A 16,987-nucleotide genomic window follows, 5' to 3' on the forward strand; every position below is an offset into this window, starting at 1 on the left:
ATTAACTTTGTAAATTATACTGTTGCCAGAGATACACTTGAAGTGAAATGCACCTGTCGAATTTTGTTATTTCGAATTAAAACTAATTAAAAAACACATGCCATTTCAATTACATAAGGAAAAACTTTGTAAATTATGTTACTGATAGTATTCCACATAAATTAGAACGGACCTGTCAAAATTTGTTATTTCGAATTACCCCTAATTAAAAGTAAATACAGTATGCCATGTCAATAATGTTAATTAATGAAACACTATGTTTTGTGAATGATAGTGGTGCTGGTGTCATCCACAAAATGAAATGAGCATGTCTCATTTGTTAAACGAATTATCACTAATTAAAAAAAAAAAAAAGAACAATATTACCTCATGTCAGATGATTTAAAAGTGCCAACTTTTTAAATTATACTGCTGTTAATGTTACACATAAGATAAAATGTAGGCCTACATGTCGAATTTTCTTATTGCGAATGATCATTTAATAAAAGAAAAAGACATTATAATCAAAGAAATACTATGGTATGTGAAATATACATAGGGCTAAAGTGAAATGCTTCTATCATATTTTATTTTTAATCAGTACGAAATAAAAACGAAAAACTTTATGTCAACAAATGAATTATGATAAAGTAAACTTCATTTGACTGTCTATTTATTATGAGTCCTTCAGTAGGTGAATACCATTTTAAAAAAGTAGTGGCTACAAAGTACTTTCGCCCTATACGGCAACATCAAGTAGCATAAGAAATTAATAGGGTAAATTGAAATGGTCATGTCGAATTTAGTTGTTCCTAATTACCAGAATTACCACTATAAACTAAAACTTATATGCCATGAGAATTAGTTAAAGAAATACTGACTCTGAGAATTATACTTTTGCCAGTGTTATGCATCAAGTAAAATTCAGCTGTCGAACTTCCTGATTCCATATTCTAACGTTGAAAACAAAAGGAAAATATATATAATGCCATATTAATTAGTTAAAGAATTTATGTGAATTATATTGCATTATGTGTAAAGTGAAATGCATCTTTCATATTTTGATATTCCGAATTACTGCAAATGATAAAAAATAAAAGAGCATAATTATGTCACGTAATTAGTTAAAGAAACACTAAATTTATAAATTAAAAGGCACCTGTCGAATTTTGTTACTCCCAAGTACCATTAATTAAAAAAAATATATTATGCCATGTTGTTTAGTTAAAGAAACACGGTACTAAATTTGCAAATTATACTGTTGCCAGTGTTACACATAAAGTAGAATGCATCTGTGGAATTTTATACCGAATTGCCACTAATTAAGAAACCTGTCATAATAATTAATTAAAGAATTGCTTTATAAATTATACTATTACCAGTGTTGCGCATAAAGTGAAATGGACCTGTCGTATTTCGTTAGTCGGAATTGCCAATATTTAAAAAGAATGCCATTATGCCATGAGAACTGATAAAAGAAATATTGATGTAGATTCATTTTCCGGGCTGAGAGGCCGTGGTCTATTGGTTGGTTTTATACCAGACGTTTCGTCTGCAACTACGGCAGACATCTTCAGTGGAGTGGTATCCGAGGTCGCAAGACTCTTCTCGGCGTACCTGAGGCAACTGATCCTGTGGCGAATCGAAAAATCGAAGGAGAATTGGGAGGAAAATTTAAAAGGTACGCAAAGCGCGTCCTTGCAAGGGGTTGGGGGCTGTACAAAACTAAATATGTGAGCTTCAAGCCTGTTGGCCACTAGTCTCACTCCGGGTTACGCTGCTCCCCTGAAGGAGCTCTAGAAAATTTTGAAGGGGAAGCCGAAATTGGACGTAACCTCTTAGGTACCACATACTCGAGGGGGGCTGAGATTGATCAATTGATCACGGAACGGGGCGAGGAGGAGTTGGCTGGTGTTTGCCGTTAGGATGGCAAGACGCCGTCATCTGTTGTTCAATGACAAAGCATGTGAAGGCCGTCGGAAGAAGCGCCGTGAAATCTAATCTGCAATTTGAGAGGTCCCTGTCCTTTCAATTTGCGACTTATTGAGTGACTTCGTATATTTAATAGACTATTAATATTATCTGAACTAGGGCATATCCTGTGGCTGAATCATTTTCGTTTTCCCCCCTCAGACACTCTCACACGTGACTTACACTCACTCATTGTTAAAACTTAGCAGCTTGTCCATTCTGTGCATTGTGCCGATTACAGTCTGTGCTGAATGAGTGAATGAATGAGTGGGGGGAAGTGGGAGGAGAAACTTTAAAGGTACGTGAAAACACGTCCTTTTTGCAAGGGGGGAGTTGGGGCTGTGAAAAAATGAATATGTGAGCTCCAAGCCTCTTGACCACTTGTCTCACTTCGGGTTTCGCCGCCCCAGTGAAGGAGCGCTAGAAATTTCCAGTGGGTAAGCCGAAAATGGATCCTGTGGCTGGTTGTGCGGGCGTATTTATAGTGCGACTCGCGGGCCGAGGCCTGTTGTCGCTGCGGTCCGCGCCGCTTTGTTCACTGCTCCCATTCTGGGTTCCGTCCTTTTGTTGTAGCTAATGGCTTCTAACCTGTTCTGTTTAGGATCGGGTACCAACACTTGTTTAGCTTGACGCCTTCTTCCTTGCGATTAAAGTTGTTGTTATGTTTATATATTTCGATCGCTTCTCTATGTAGACAGGGGAAGAAGTGCGTCGTCGTGCTCAAAATGTCAGTGTCCTTGAATCTTATGTTGTGATCGCCCTCTTCGTAGGCATGTGCTGCCACTGCCGATTTGTCGAACTGTCCTAGGCGGCAATTCCTATTATGTTCTGTCAGTCTCGTCCTGACGCTCCGCTGTGTAGTACCGATGTAGACCTTCTCACACGAACACGGAATCCTGTAAACTCCGGCGGACAGCAGCTTATCTCGTTTGTCCTTGGATGACCTCAGCATACTCCGGATTTGCTTGGTCGGCAGGAAGGTCGTTTCCACTTCATGACGCTTCAGCACCCTGCTGATACGGTCTGTCACATTCCTTAAGTACGGTAGGAAGACCGTGCCCTTCTTAGTCGTTCGTTCCTGTGACCGCATCGACGGTGTTACTCTGGGGCGTATGGCTCTCTTTATCTCCGGCCTTGAGTAGCCATTGGCCATGAGTGCTGTCGCTACATGGCTCAGCTCCCGTTGGATGTGTTGTGGCTCGGCTAACCGCCTGGCCCTATTGATCAGGGTTTTCATCATGGCCCGTTTCTGGCCAGGATGATGATTCGAGGTCTTATGCAGATATCTGTCTGTGTGGGTCGGCTTCCTATAGACGTCATGACCTAGGGTGCCATCTGTCCTCCTTTGTACCATAACGTCCAGGAAGGGTAACCTGCCGTCCTTTTCCGTTTCCATAGTAAATTGTACTTGCGTATGGAAGCTATTCAACTGACTCAGGAAATCCATCAATGATCGTTCACCATGGGGCCAGATTACGAACGTATCATCGACGTATCTAAACCAGCATGATGGCTTAAGTGTCGCGGCTTCGAGGATCGACTCTTCAAGAAACTCCATATAGAAGATGGCTATCATCGGACTTAGCGGGCTCCCCATGGCTACACCATCCAGCTGTTCATAGAATTCATAATTCCATTGGAAATAAGTTGTGGTCAGAACCTGGTGAAACAGGTCCACTACATCTTGCGGGTAGAACTTGTGTAGCAGCTCCAATGTGTCCTTGACCGGTACTTTAGTAAACAATGACACCACGTCAAAGCTTACAAGTAAATCTTCAGGCAGAGTTCTCAACATCTTGATTTTTTCTATGAAGTGGGTCGAATCTCTGATGTAAGGACTCTTCTTTCCTACGTGTTGTTTCAATAGGTTGCTGAGGTATTTTGCCAGCTCATAAGTTGGAGACCCGATAGCATTGATGATCGGTCGGGTCTCCAACTTATGAGCTGGCAAAATACCTCAGCAACCTATTGAAACAACACGTAGGAAAGAAGAGTCCTTACATCAGAGATTCGACCCACTTCATAGAAAAAATCAAGATGCTGAGAACTCGGCCTGAAGATTTACTTGTAAGCTTTGACGTGGTGTCATTGTTTACTAAAGTACTGGTCAAGGACACATTGGAGCTGCTACACAAGTTCTACCCGCAAGATGTAGTGGACCTGTTTCACCAGGTTCTGACCACAACTTATTTCCAATGGAATTATGAATTCTATGAACAGCTGGATGGTGTAGCCATGGGGAGCCTGCCAGTGGCGGCTCGAAGTCAAATGTCCAGGGTAGGCAAAATTTACAGAACATTTTTATGTAATTCCCGCGATTCAATGACAGCTCGCTTTCATCATGCCCCCCGAAAACTTAACTCGTGCTTACATAACAATACTGTTACATCAATGAGCCGTCTCATAATTTGTCGGTTTCGTCTAGTTTATTGTTATACTGTTGTCTTGCAACCCTTGTTGTTCAGACAACATTTCCGAAATTGGATTCAAATTCTTTTCAAGTCTCTTTAGACTTACCGAGTTACAAATATGATCTGATTCCAAGTACCTTCTTTAGATTACAATAACAAACGTGACCACCTACAGCTTAGCTTTAACTTCACTTCCTGTTAGCTATTTATGTGTTTCATACCATTTTTACTTACTTGTAAATGGCTTTTAAAGAATCCGCAGGTTCATTGCCGCCCTCACGTAAGCCCGCCATCAGTCCCTACACTGTGCAAGATTAATCCAGTCTCTATCATCATATCCCACCTCCCTAAAATCCATTTTAATATTATCCTCCGATCTACGTCTCGACCTCCCCAAATGTCTTTTTTCCTCCGGCCTCCCAATTAACACACTATATGCATTTCTGGATTTGCCCATACGTGCTACATGCCCTGCCCATTTCAAACGTCTGGATTTAATGTTCCTAATTATGTCAGGTGAAGAATACAATGCGTGCAGGTTTGCGTTATGTAACTTTCTCCATTCTCCTGTAACTTCATCCCTCTTAGCCCCAAATATTTTCCTAAGAACCTTATTCTCAGACACCCTTAATCTCTGTTCCTCTCTCAAAGTGAGAGTCCAAGTTTCACTACCATACAGAACAACCGGTAATATAACTGTTTTATAAATTCTAACTTTCAGATTTTTTGACAGCAGACTAGATGACAAAAGCTTCTCAATCGAATAATAACAGGCATTTCCCATATTTATTCTGTGTTTAATTTCCTCCCGAGTTACTTACTTACAAATGGCTTTTAAGGAACCCGAAGGTTCATTGCCGCCCTCACATAAGCCCGCCAGCGGTCCCTATCCTGTGCAAGATTAATCCAGTCTCCCGAGTATCATTTATATTTGTTACTGTTGCTCCAAGATATTTGAATTTTTCCACCTTTTCGAAAGATAAATCTCCAATTTTTATATTTCCATTTCATAGTGTTTCATACCATGAAGGATTAAATTTTCTTGCACCATTAGCACTGACTTTATGAACAATAGAGCTTAATGCAGGAGTGGGTAGTCCATTGTCCAAAATACTTCTCTTTTCAATGTCATTACGACGCGAAAACGGACAACGTAACAGTTTACTTATTATATCAGTCATAATATAATATTATTGTTATCACTTACATTAACTATAAATCACCAAATATACATAACATTAATATACAGTAGGTACTTGCAAAAATCACATTTTCTAAAATACACTGTTTAAAAAAAACATCTTTTAAAACACACTGTTTAAAAACTGTTATACTACTCGTAACAATCTACGTTCCAACTCGTGAAACTTTCAAACAGAAATTTCGCAAATCGTAGGTGTTCGATAATGCTCGTGGGTTCTCGTTAGGGCAGGCAGAATTCAAGCGCGCTGGCTTAAGCATAGAACGCATGTGCTAAGAAAGCATAGATTAGCGATCTCTTTTAATGCTTACTCCAGGGTCAGCTTTGAAGTTACGTGGAAGGTCGGCTAACTTCGCTTCTGCCTACCTTCTGACGCATCGTGATCTGTCCAGTGTATTCTTGTCGCATAAATCGAACTGCCAGTAGTAAGCAACGTCCAACTAACCCTAAAAAAAATTCCGTTCATAGTTAATTGAAGCATTTCTAAGAACCTAGACAAGAGTACATAATTATATAAGGTTTTCCAAATGTGTTGGGGTAGTTAATAAATATCCACTTTTAGGTTTTTCTAAATGTGTTGAGGTAGGCTTAGCCTACCCTGCCTGCCCTGAGGAGCCGCCTCTGGAGCCTGCTAAGTCCGATGATAGCCAACTTCTATATGGAGTTTCTTGAAGAGTCGATCCTCGAAGCCGCGACACTTAAGCCATCATGCTGGTTTAGATACGTCGATGATACGTTCGTAATCTGGCCCCATGGTGAACGATCATTGATGGATTTCCTGAGTCAGTTGAATAGCTTCCATACGCAAGTACAATTTACTATGGAAACGGAAAAGGACGGCAGGTTACCCTTCCTGGACGTTATGGTACAAGGGAGGACAGATGGCACCCTAGGTCATGACGTCTATAGGAAGCCGACCCACACAGACAGATATCTGCATAAGACCTCGGATCATCATCCCGGCCAGAAACGGGCCATGATGAAAACCCTGATCAATAGGGCCAGGCGGGTAGCCGAGCCACAACACATCCAACGGGAGCTGAGCCATGTAGCGACAGCACTCATGGCCAATGGCTACTCAAGGCCGGAGATAAAGAGAGCCATACGCCCCAGAGTAACACCGTCGATGCGGTCACAGGAACGAACGACTAAGAAAGGCACGGTCTTCCTACCGTACTTAAGGAATGTGACGGACCGGATCAGCAGGGTGCTGAAGCGTCATGAAGTGGAAACGACCTTCCTGCCGACCAAGCAAATCCGGAGTATGCTGAGGTCATCCAAGGACAAACGAGATAAGCTGCTGTCCGCCGGAGTTTACAGGATTCCGTGTTCGTGTGAGAAGGTCTACATCGGTACTACACAGCGGAGCGTCAGGACGAGACTGACAGAACATAATAGGAATTGCCGCCTAGGACAGTTCGACAAATCGGCAGTGGCAGCACATGCCTACGAAGAGGGCGATCACAACATAAGATTCAAGGACACTGACATTTTGAGCACGACGACGCACTTCTTCCCCCGTCTATAGAAGCGATCGAAATATATAAACATAACAACTTTAATCGCAAGGAAGAAGGCGTCAAGCTAAACAAGTGTTGGTACCCGGTCCTAAACAGAACAGATAAGAAGCCATTAGCTACAACAAAAGGACGGAACCCAGAACGGGAGCAGCGAACAAAGCGGCGTGGACCGCAGCGACAACAGGCCTCGGCCCGCGAGTCGCACTATAAATACGCCCGCACAACCAGCCACAGGATCAGTTGCCTCAGGTACGCCGAGAAGAGTCTTGCGACCTCGGATACCACTCCACTGAAGATGTCTGCCGTAGTTGCAGACGAAACGTCTGGTATAAAACCAACCAATAGACCACGGCCTCTCAGCCCGGAAAATGAATCTACATCTATAGACTCCGGCCGTGAAAGCCTACACTGCAAAAAGAAATATTAACATTGAAGATTATACTTTTGCAATTTTTATGTATGAAATAAAATGCAAAATGCACTTGTCGCATTTCCTTTTTTCCAAATTGTCACATTAAAAAAATTAGATACTGTGCCATTTCAACTATTTGAAGAGAGAATTTGTAAATTATACTATTGTCAATGTTGCGCATGAAGTGAAATGCATCAATTGAATTTTGTTGTATTGCATTTTCACTGATTAAAAAAATATGCCATGCGAATTAGTTAATTAAATGGTAGCTTTGTCAGCTATACCATTGCCAGTTTGAAACATGAAGTCAAATAACCTACGATCTTTCATATTCCGAATTTCCACTAATTAAAAATATGGCATTATTATTGCATGTTAGTTAACTAAAGAAGCACTATCTGTAAATTATGCAATTTTCAGTATTACGCACATAGTGAAATGCATTTGTCGAATTTTGTTATTCTGAATTACCACTAATTAAGAAAAGAGAACGTAATTATGCCATGTCAATTGGTCAAATAGGTTCTGGCATTGTTACTTTTACTCTTGCCTGTGTTATTCAAAAAATAAAATGCACATGTCGAATTTTGCTATTGATAATTACCGCTAATTAAAAAGAGGTTATTAAGTTTATTATGCTATGTCAATAATATTACTTAAAGAAGTGCTAGTTTTTTTAATTATACTGTTACGATTGTGACATGAAGTAAAACATTCTTGTCGATTTTTTTACATTCACAGTTACTTCGAACTAAAAAATTATACCATTAGTGGAAAAAAATGGGATCTTAGTTAATTATACTGTTGCAAGTGTTATGCATGGTATAAATTGCACCTTTCGAATTTTGTTATTCCAAATTACCGATAATTGAAAAAAAAAAAGTACCGGTATTATTGTTTTATGTGAATTAGTTAATGAGATGCTCACTTTGTAAATTATACTTTTAGCCAGTGTTAGGCATGAAGTAAAACAGCCATGTCGAATATTTTGTTACTCGGAATTACCATATTTACCACTATTAAAAAAAACTTTGTCATGACAATTGGATTAAGAAATACTAACATAGTAAATTACTTTTGCTGGTGTTATGCATAAAGTAAAATGCACCTGTCGCATTCATTTCCTGATTCTGAATTATCATGTTGGAAAAAAAAAAAGATACAATGTCATATCAATTACCTAGTTAAAGAATTGATGTGAATTGTAGTATTAACAGTGTTGCACATAGAGTGAACTGCCCCTGTCGAATTTTATTCCGAATTACCACAAATGGAAAAATAATACATTATGATGTCATGTCAGTTAGTTGAAGACATACTAAATTTGTAAATTAATTTTTTGGCAGTGTTACATGTAAATTAAAATACATCTGTCGAATATTATTTCGAATTACCACTAATTAAAAAAAAAAGAGATTAATATGGCACGTCACTTTTAAAATAAATACTAACTTTTTAAAATATTACAGTTGTCAGTGTTACACGTAACTTAAAAAAAGAACACTTGTCGAGTTTTCTATTCCGAAGTACCATTAATTTAAAAAAGGAATTTTTTATGGCATGCCAATTAGCTAAAGAAATACTATCTTTGTAAATTATATTGATGCCAGTGTAATACATGGAGTAAGTGCACCTGTCATGTTTTGTCATTCCGAATAACTACTAATTAAAAAAAAAAAGATATTATGCCACGTCAAATAGTTAAAGAAATGTTAAATTTTAAATTGTACTACAATAGAGATAATGCATAGAATTAAAATGAACATTAAATGTGTTAAAGTAGGATCTCCCTGAACTGTAAAAATTTCTTGATGGAATAGAGTGAGTTATGTATAAACCTACTACACAATTTTCTCTTAAACAAGTTAATAGGTAAATCAATTACTGTTGTAGGAGGTTTGTTATACAGCTGTATACCGGAAAATGGTAAATCTAATGATTCACTGTTTTCATAAATCTGCATACTGAGTTAGATCAATCTGATAACTAATATAAGCAGTGCTTTTTTTCTGGTGGTATGCAATGGGTGCAGTACCAATACTTTTCCTCTTTCAACTTTTTTTAAATTACCATTTCCTTACGTACAGAAGGGAGTGGATAGAGACAGTAAGCTATGAATACATGAGGAAAGAGTGTCTCTAACAATAAGATAGTCTGACGTGCAGGAGGTGGTAACAATTAACATCCCGAACTTGTGTGCTATTGTAAATCTGTATAACTTGTACATTTTGGTGAGTACTGGAACCTTTTTTCGGCACCTAATTTAAAACCTTGAATTGTAAAACAATCTTCACGTTGACTTATGGCCAGAGTTCACTGAGATGCAACACAACACATTCAGTATCAATATCAAGGAACTCCATATCAACTAATTTGTTATTTGGTCCTTGAATATTAAAAACATTAATATTAATTTCTTATACGTACTCATTAATAACAGCTTTCATAAAATTTGTATTATTAATTGTGTCGCAATCTATTACTATATTTGATCAACTGATGTCTTTGAGTAGAATTTAAAAGAAGTTTAATATGTGCATTTGTTGGAGATATACTCTTATTTAAGCAGAATTAATATATTTTCTTGTAAATATTAACTTTAAATGATGCATATTCATGCAGAGTCTAGCATTTAATTTTTCACAGGTCATTTCAGGATACAGAGTTAGGTTTAAAAAAATTCAATAACTTGTTCAACTGTAGCTGAAGGCAACAGTCTATAAACATGAAGGGAAGTAACTCTAGAAACGCCTTTCAAAACATTTTTCTCCCAGAATACCTGCATATTTAGACCTTTTACGGCTTGCCATCTCAGTCCAAGTTTCAGGCTTCGTGATTCTTTATACAGTCAACTCTGGATATAGTGAACCTCTGCGGACTTGCATATTTTGTTCACTATATCCGAGGTTCACTATAGCTGGTCTCTCTCCCCTAACCTTAAATGACAAATGAATGGAATTGTGAACAATAAACTAAAATATTTGATTTTTGTGGAATGGATTACACTGTATACTGTTACAGTTGATTTCCTTAAACTGTGCTGTCGACCCACATCTGCTTGCGAAAGACCACATTCAATGTCACTTATAATATTCGTCTTATTTTCCAAAGAAAACACTTTACACTTCGACATTTTTATATAGCACATTCACTGCTGGAACACTTAAGGCTGGTTCACAATAAACCGGGAACGAGAACCAGAATGAAAACGAGAAGCAGAGGACGTGAATATGAAAATTTTTGATTCACAATAAACCGAGAACGTAGACGACTATGCATATCGATATGTATGTCAATAACGATATGTAAAGTCGATATTACGCATTCTGATGTTATTTGTGTATAATTGACCAGTGGCGTTCTCTCATGAGTACAAGGCAGCCAACATAAACACAGGTTAACCAACTTCGAAATTTCAACTAAAACATTTCATTAGGTACATTACTATAAATATGCCCATGCATCTTTATTATCACAACCTATTTTAAGTCTACCATAACGTAAAATAATTAGAGAAGAAACAGTAGTTATTGAATTGAAGCATGAATATGTAGTGTGTAATACAACCAATACAGTAATAAAATATGATTCGCTTCCGATTGGTGTTCAAAGATGCAGTTATTGAAAGCCACGTATTCTCCTTCATTTTCTCATCTTTATACGAGGCACGCTGCTTATCGTAAATGTGAGGGTTTCAATATTAGAATCTCATCAAATAAAACTTGCTACATGATGCACAGCACAGAACAAAATAATGCATAAGTTAAGTCACGGTCTTCTTGCTACAAAATATACGACGACAAAACAGCTTTTAGATGGCAATAGAATGAATCTAGTGGGCTGTGATCGGAAACGTGAATGCCAAAGTTGAAACTTGGCCAACTCTCCGTTCCCGATCTTGGGCTCTGGCAAGCTTTTCGTTAATTGTGAATGCTCACATTTAAATGTATACATTTTAACAATTTTACTGTTTTCGTTTTCGTTCCAATTCTCGTTTCCAGTTTATTATGAATCAGCCTTTAGATCAGGTAGAAATGAGAAACACTGTTATGGTGTGACTGCATACTCAGCCTTGGAATTTCCCGGGTCACTTAATGGAAACTGGAAGGAGGTTGATGGAGTTTGAAAGCCATCGAAATCTTATGCTCTGGACATAATGTCTGTCCCCTTTTAATAAAAGAAGGCAATTTCATTTTCCCTTGCTTTGATGGTATCTGACAATGTTTCTGAGAACAAAAGGCAAGGACGGTGGAGGATTAGAAATAACAGTAGAGTAGAGTAGAGTATCTGAGAACAGAATGTGAACCCTTCGACAGTGGAGTGAGGCAAGATTGTTACGCCTTGCCTGAATTTACAGTACAGCTCATTGTCTAAGAATCACTAATCCTACCTTTGTCCTTTGACTAAAGGAGTAAGAAACTTAGAATGTTGTTCTCAACATATTCTTTCAATTTTATACAAGAAGGTCTGACTTCAAATAAGGATTTGTCAGGATACAACGTTCACTATAACCGAAGCGAGGAAACAGAAATATTATTGTACTTTTTAATATATGCTGGTCGGGACCAATGATTTAAGTTCACTATATCCAGAGTTGACTGTATTTAACTGAGGTTGATCTAATGCAGATTGATCATTACCACTCACTTTAACACCAATTGGCACACTTGTACTCCCACTATTCTCACACTTTGTGACATGAATTTCTGATTTTTTTAAATGCTGTGTTTTGCATTTACATTAATAGCATTCTTAGAACGTTTATTCTTCGTCACTACTAACTGTTTATTTACATTACAGACGATCACTGGTGATGAATGTTCAGTTTGTTTGGCTAGGAGGTGGACATGATGCATAAAAATATTAATCCTCTCTTGTTTGTGGATAACCTCGTCTTTTTGTTTAGTTATGTATTTAAAAATTCGTATTTAGGACAAAAAAATAGCCGTAATACTGGTGGCAAATGATCGAGGAAGAAAAGGGATTTTGACTTTGTAAGCATTTTGAATATATCTCCTGCCAAGTCTTTACATTGACTTGTAATTTAATGGATGTGCGACTTCTGGTTGAAGATATGACCTCACCTTCATTATATCCAAACTAAATGGAATTGCATTTGAAAATTATCTCCATATTTTTTAAATAATTAAACCATTTGTTATTAAAATCTACTTTCAGACTTTTTAAGAGGTCGCAGTGATTTGTTACTTTTATCCGAGAGTGACTGCACACAAGGAAAATGATAGAAACTTTTTCTGATAAATTTGGTTTTCATACATACGAAAGAGTTAGATTAACGTGTTCGTTATTCGCATGTAAACAGCGGTTTAAGTTGCCAAGATGTTCTGAAATAACAGTAAAAAAGCCAGATCTGTTACCCAATTTTTATCCATTATTTAGAAATGTTTGTATCCTGGAATAGAAGAATTGCATAAATATCGTAAATTTTTCAAATAAATCGGTGATCAATTCTGTCATCTGTGTTATTCATACTGGTACCTATTCTTTCATGAAATCAGCTATCAGACAGCGCATGTAAAACAAATCAGCCAGTCCAGAACTGATCCTGTCATGTTTATTTGAACACTTTCAGTGATGGCTAAGGGTAGGGAGATCATGACTTACTCCTCCATCCTGTTTGGATTGACTATCAAGTCAAGAAATGTCATTGACTGATTTAAAGCTTAAAAAAAAATCTGCGCCCTTATCAGATGAATAAACAGTTACACAACACTGTAAGGTGTAACAACAATGCTTCGGAGTGACTCACATGTATTAGTAAAAAACAAGTTAACTAAAATTGGGCATTAATTTAATAAAATTACGCAAAATAATCGTTCTAATTGAGAATAAAGGGGATCCTTTCACATCCCAAGTGGGGAAAAATTATTCTTAAACATTAAGAAGGTGTGTAGTGTGTGTGATGACAGCATGGCAGCGAGTCCCAGACTATTTATTACAGTTATAATATTGTAATGTGCATTGATGGGAGATTTGGCAACTTTAACATGCAACACGCTGAAAGGATGCAACATGCAGACTCTAGACTCTTGGTTAAACTCTCTATGCTATCTAAGCATGTGGCAGTGAAAGAAGGAATCCTCTGCTGTGCATTTTCACCTTGTATAGATGGTCATTTTTATATTTTGTTTTGCCTTTTGGCTTTAGAATAATAATGCAAAATATATTTTGCAGTTTTAAAAATGTGGTTGTACAAAAAATGTTGTACAATACCCTCTGCTGGGCATTTTCACCGTGTATATATGGTCATTTTTATATTTTGTTTTGCCTTTTTGTTTCCATTCATTTTTTTTGTAAAACAAAGTGTTATTGAATGTGTATTTAATATCATGAATACACCTACAGAACAGAATAGAAGGCGTGAGAAATTAAGTAGGCCCTACTTCTTTAATTTAGCTCTAAATAATTTTATGTTTTGAGTTTCATTTTTTATATCGTTAGGAAGGCTATTAAACATTTTTACTGCCATATAACCCACTCCTTTTTTATAGCACAGTAGACTTGCTGATGGAGTATGAAAGTCATTTTTTTGACGTGTATTTATGATATGAACTATTGTATTAGTTACAAATTTTTCATGTTTACATACAAGGAAGATTATTAATGAAAAGATAAACTAACAAGCCATGGGCATTATTTGTAGTTTTTCAAAAATAGTCCTACATGATTCCCTGGATTTGGCATCTACTATTATTCTAATTACTCTTTTTTGTAACAGAAATATACTGTTACTGTCTGTGGAATTTCCCCAGAATATTATACCAAATCTCATTACCGAGTGGAAGTATGCAAAGTATATTGTTTTCAAGGTATTGATATTTACTATATTTTGCATAGATCTAATAGCAAAACAAGCTGAATTTAGTTTGGGACTAATTTCTTTAATATAATTTTTCCAAATCACATCGATTTTTAACCCAAGAAATTTGGTTGTTATTGTTTCTAATAGGGATCTATTGTAATTATTGTTTAGTAGGAGTGTGTAATATAGTAGAGTAATGTAATGTAATAGTAGTTAAAGGAAATTTTTGTATTGTTTTGCATTTTATTTTTATCAGTTATTGTTACTTGCAAAAGGCGGGCCATTTGATAACAATGGAGAAAAATAGCTGACTTTTGAATTCGTTAAGGAAAGAGATTATTTTTCGTCTGCAATATAATATTTGTTATTAAATAAAGAAGAATTTTCCTTTGCATTATTATTTTTTTTATTAAATAAAGAAGATTTTCTGCATATCAAATTTTTTTGTTTTTACGTGAATTCAAAAGTCAGTTTTTCTCCATTTGTAGTTTCTGGTTATCTACAGTTTTTTTTTCTTAATTTTCCTCGATTTTGTGAAATGCACTTTCCAAATTTCTATCATAATACACTATTTTTGTAAATAATATAGTAGACTAAATGTAAAAGTAGTTCAAGGAATTTTTTGTATTTTTTGCATTTTCCTTTTATCAGTTATTATTACTCGCAAAAGGCGGGTCATTTGGTAATAATGGAGAATGACTTTTGAATTCATTAAGGAAAGAAATTATTTTTCAATATTTGCAATATTATTTTTGTTACTAAATATAGAAGAATTTTCCTTTGCATTATTATTTTTGTTATTAAATAAAGAAGAATTTTCCTTCGCAATATTGCTTTTTCTTATTAAATAAAGAAGTTTATTTCTTTATATCAAAATTTTTATTTTTACATGAATTCAAAAGTCAGTTTTTCTCCATTTGTAGTTCACCAATGTGATTGTTTATTATGTACATTATTACCATGATTATATTTCATTTATAGTTTATATCTTGATAATACAATTCATGAAAAAAAGAAAAAACGTAAATACATTGACAATATTAACATGATTTTACAGTATTAACATGATTTTGTTTTATTTATATTAACCTGAATTTAACTGCATAATTTAATTTATGAAAAAATATTGGGGTGAACAATGAAAGAACGTATAACTCAACAACAAATGAAATTGTACATATACAGAGTGGGAGGGGTATATGTGAATATATATATATATATATATATATATATATATATATATATATATATATATATATATATATTGCTGTTATTTATACTCGCTTTAACATCTCTGGTCATATCGCGAGTTAATCTTTTGGATGAAATCTGTTGGCCTGCTGTGCATTATTGTTGAGAGGTTCTATTGTTGTGAACTAGAAGGTAATATATTACTGATTTATTATGAATATGATTTTGGCGATGAATGAGGCCGGTGATATTCAGGGATGATGTGGCCAGAATTTCCTGGAATTTGCCTTATAGTTGTGGGGAAACCCTGAGAAATCTCAACCAGGAAATTCAACCCGACCAGGAATCGAACCTGGACCCTCTGTGTAAGAGACCAGCATGCTGACCCCTACACCACAGAGGTGGTCATTTTGTTATTTGTTTAAGAAAAATGCAAGTGAAATAACGTCCTATTTACTTTCTCCCTTGCCCTTACAGTTTTCCCGTAATGTATCATGTATTTTACGGTATGATGTTTTATGAATGGTAGTACTATGAAATGCCTGTCAGTTTAAAATATATACACGTCTTTCGATATAATTATTATACTCGAGCATAAACAGTTAAGTCACCTTGGGTGGCACAGGTGGGCGGCATAGCCTAGGCTCCTGTGCCTGAGGTTGCTGATTCGATCCCGGCCCAGGTCAATGGCATTTAAATGTGCTTAAATGCGACAGGCTCATGTCACTAAATTTAGTAGCATGTAAAGGAACTCCTGCGAGACAAAATTCTGGCACACTGGCAATGCTGATATAACTCGGCAGTTGCGAACGTCGTTAAATAAAACATATTCTTAAACAGTAAAGGATGAAATTCGAATGTATTACAGTGCAAAATAAATAATGAATGTAATCCCATATGCCAATGTAAAAAGGTGATTGTTTGGATACATGATAAATTATTTGATAACCTGTTACACCACAAACTTCATGTTAAACCTAGACAACAGACAACCCCCACAAGTTTAGACCTCTGTGTAACTAGTGAGGTGTTTGTAAAGAAAACAAATCACTTGAAAGTATTACAAACAAACAAACCAGACAGATAGAGAGACAGACATTAGGGCAAGGGTCTCCTGCATCAAGCAGTGTGAACTCCCCCCCTTGTACTCGCCTGGGGAGCTATTCCTGACGAGTCTACTGTACTGGTTAAAAGTTATTACCCTCATGCTTAATAATTGTTCATATACTGACTCTAATGTTTGTCCATTTTCAGTCACTAGAGGTTATGCACTAATTATGCACTGATAATAGTTAGATGTTTGATGTCAGGCCACTTTCCGTCACTTAGGGCCTGTCAATCTTCTTCCGAGCGTCTGCTATGTTGTCCTGCATGTCGCCATTTTGTCCACTGTCTACCAGCTTCCCTCCTGAAGAAGTCACTCCATCGGGCGCTCGGTCTTCCTGCTGTTCTCTTCCCTGTTCTTGGATCCCACATGGT

This window comes from Periplaneta americana, chromosome 7 (genome assembly GCF_040183065.1).
Source record: "Periplaneta americana isolate PAMFEO1 chromosome 7, P.americana_PAMFEO1_priV1, whole genome shotgun sequence".
Classification (NCBI taxonomy): Eukaryota; Metazoa; Arthropoda; class Insecta; order Blattodea; family Blattidae; genus Periplaneta; species Periplaneta americana.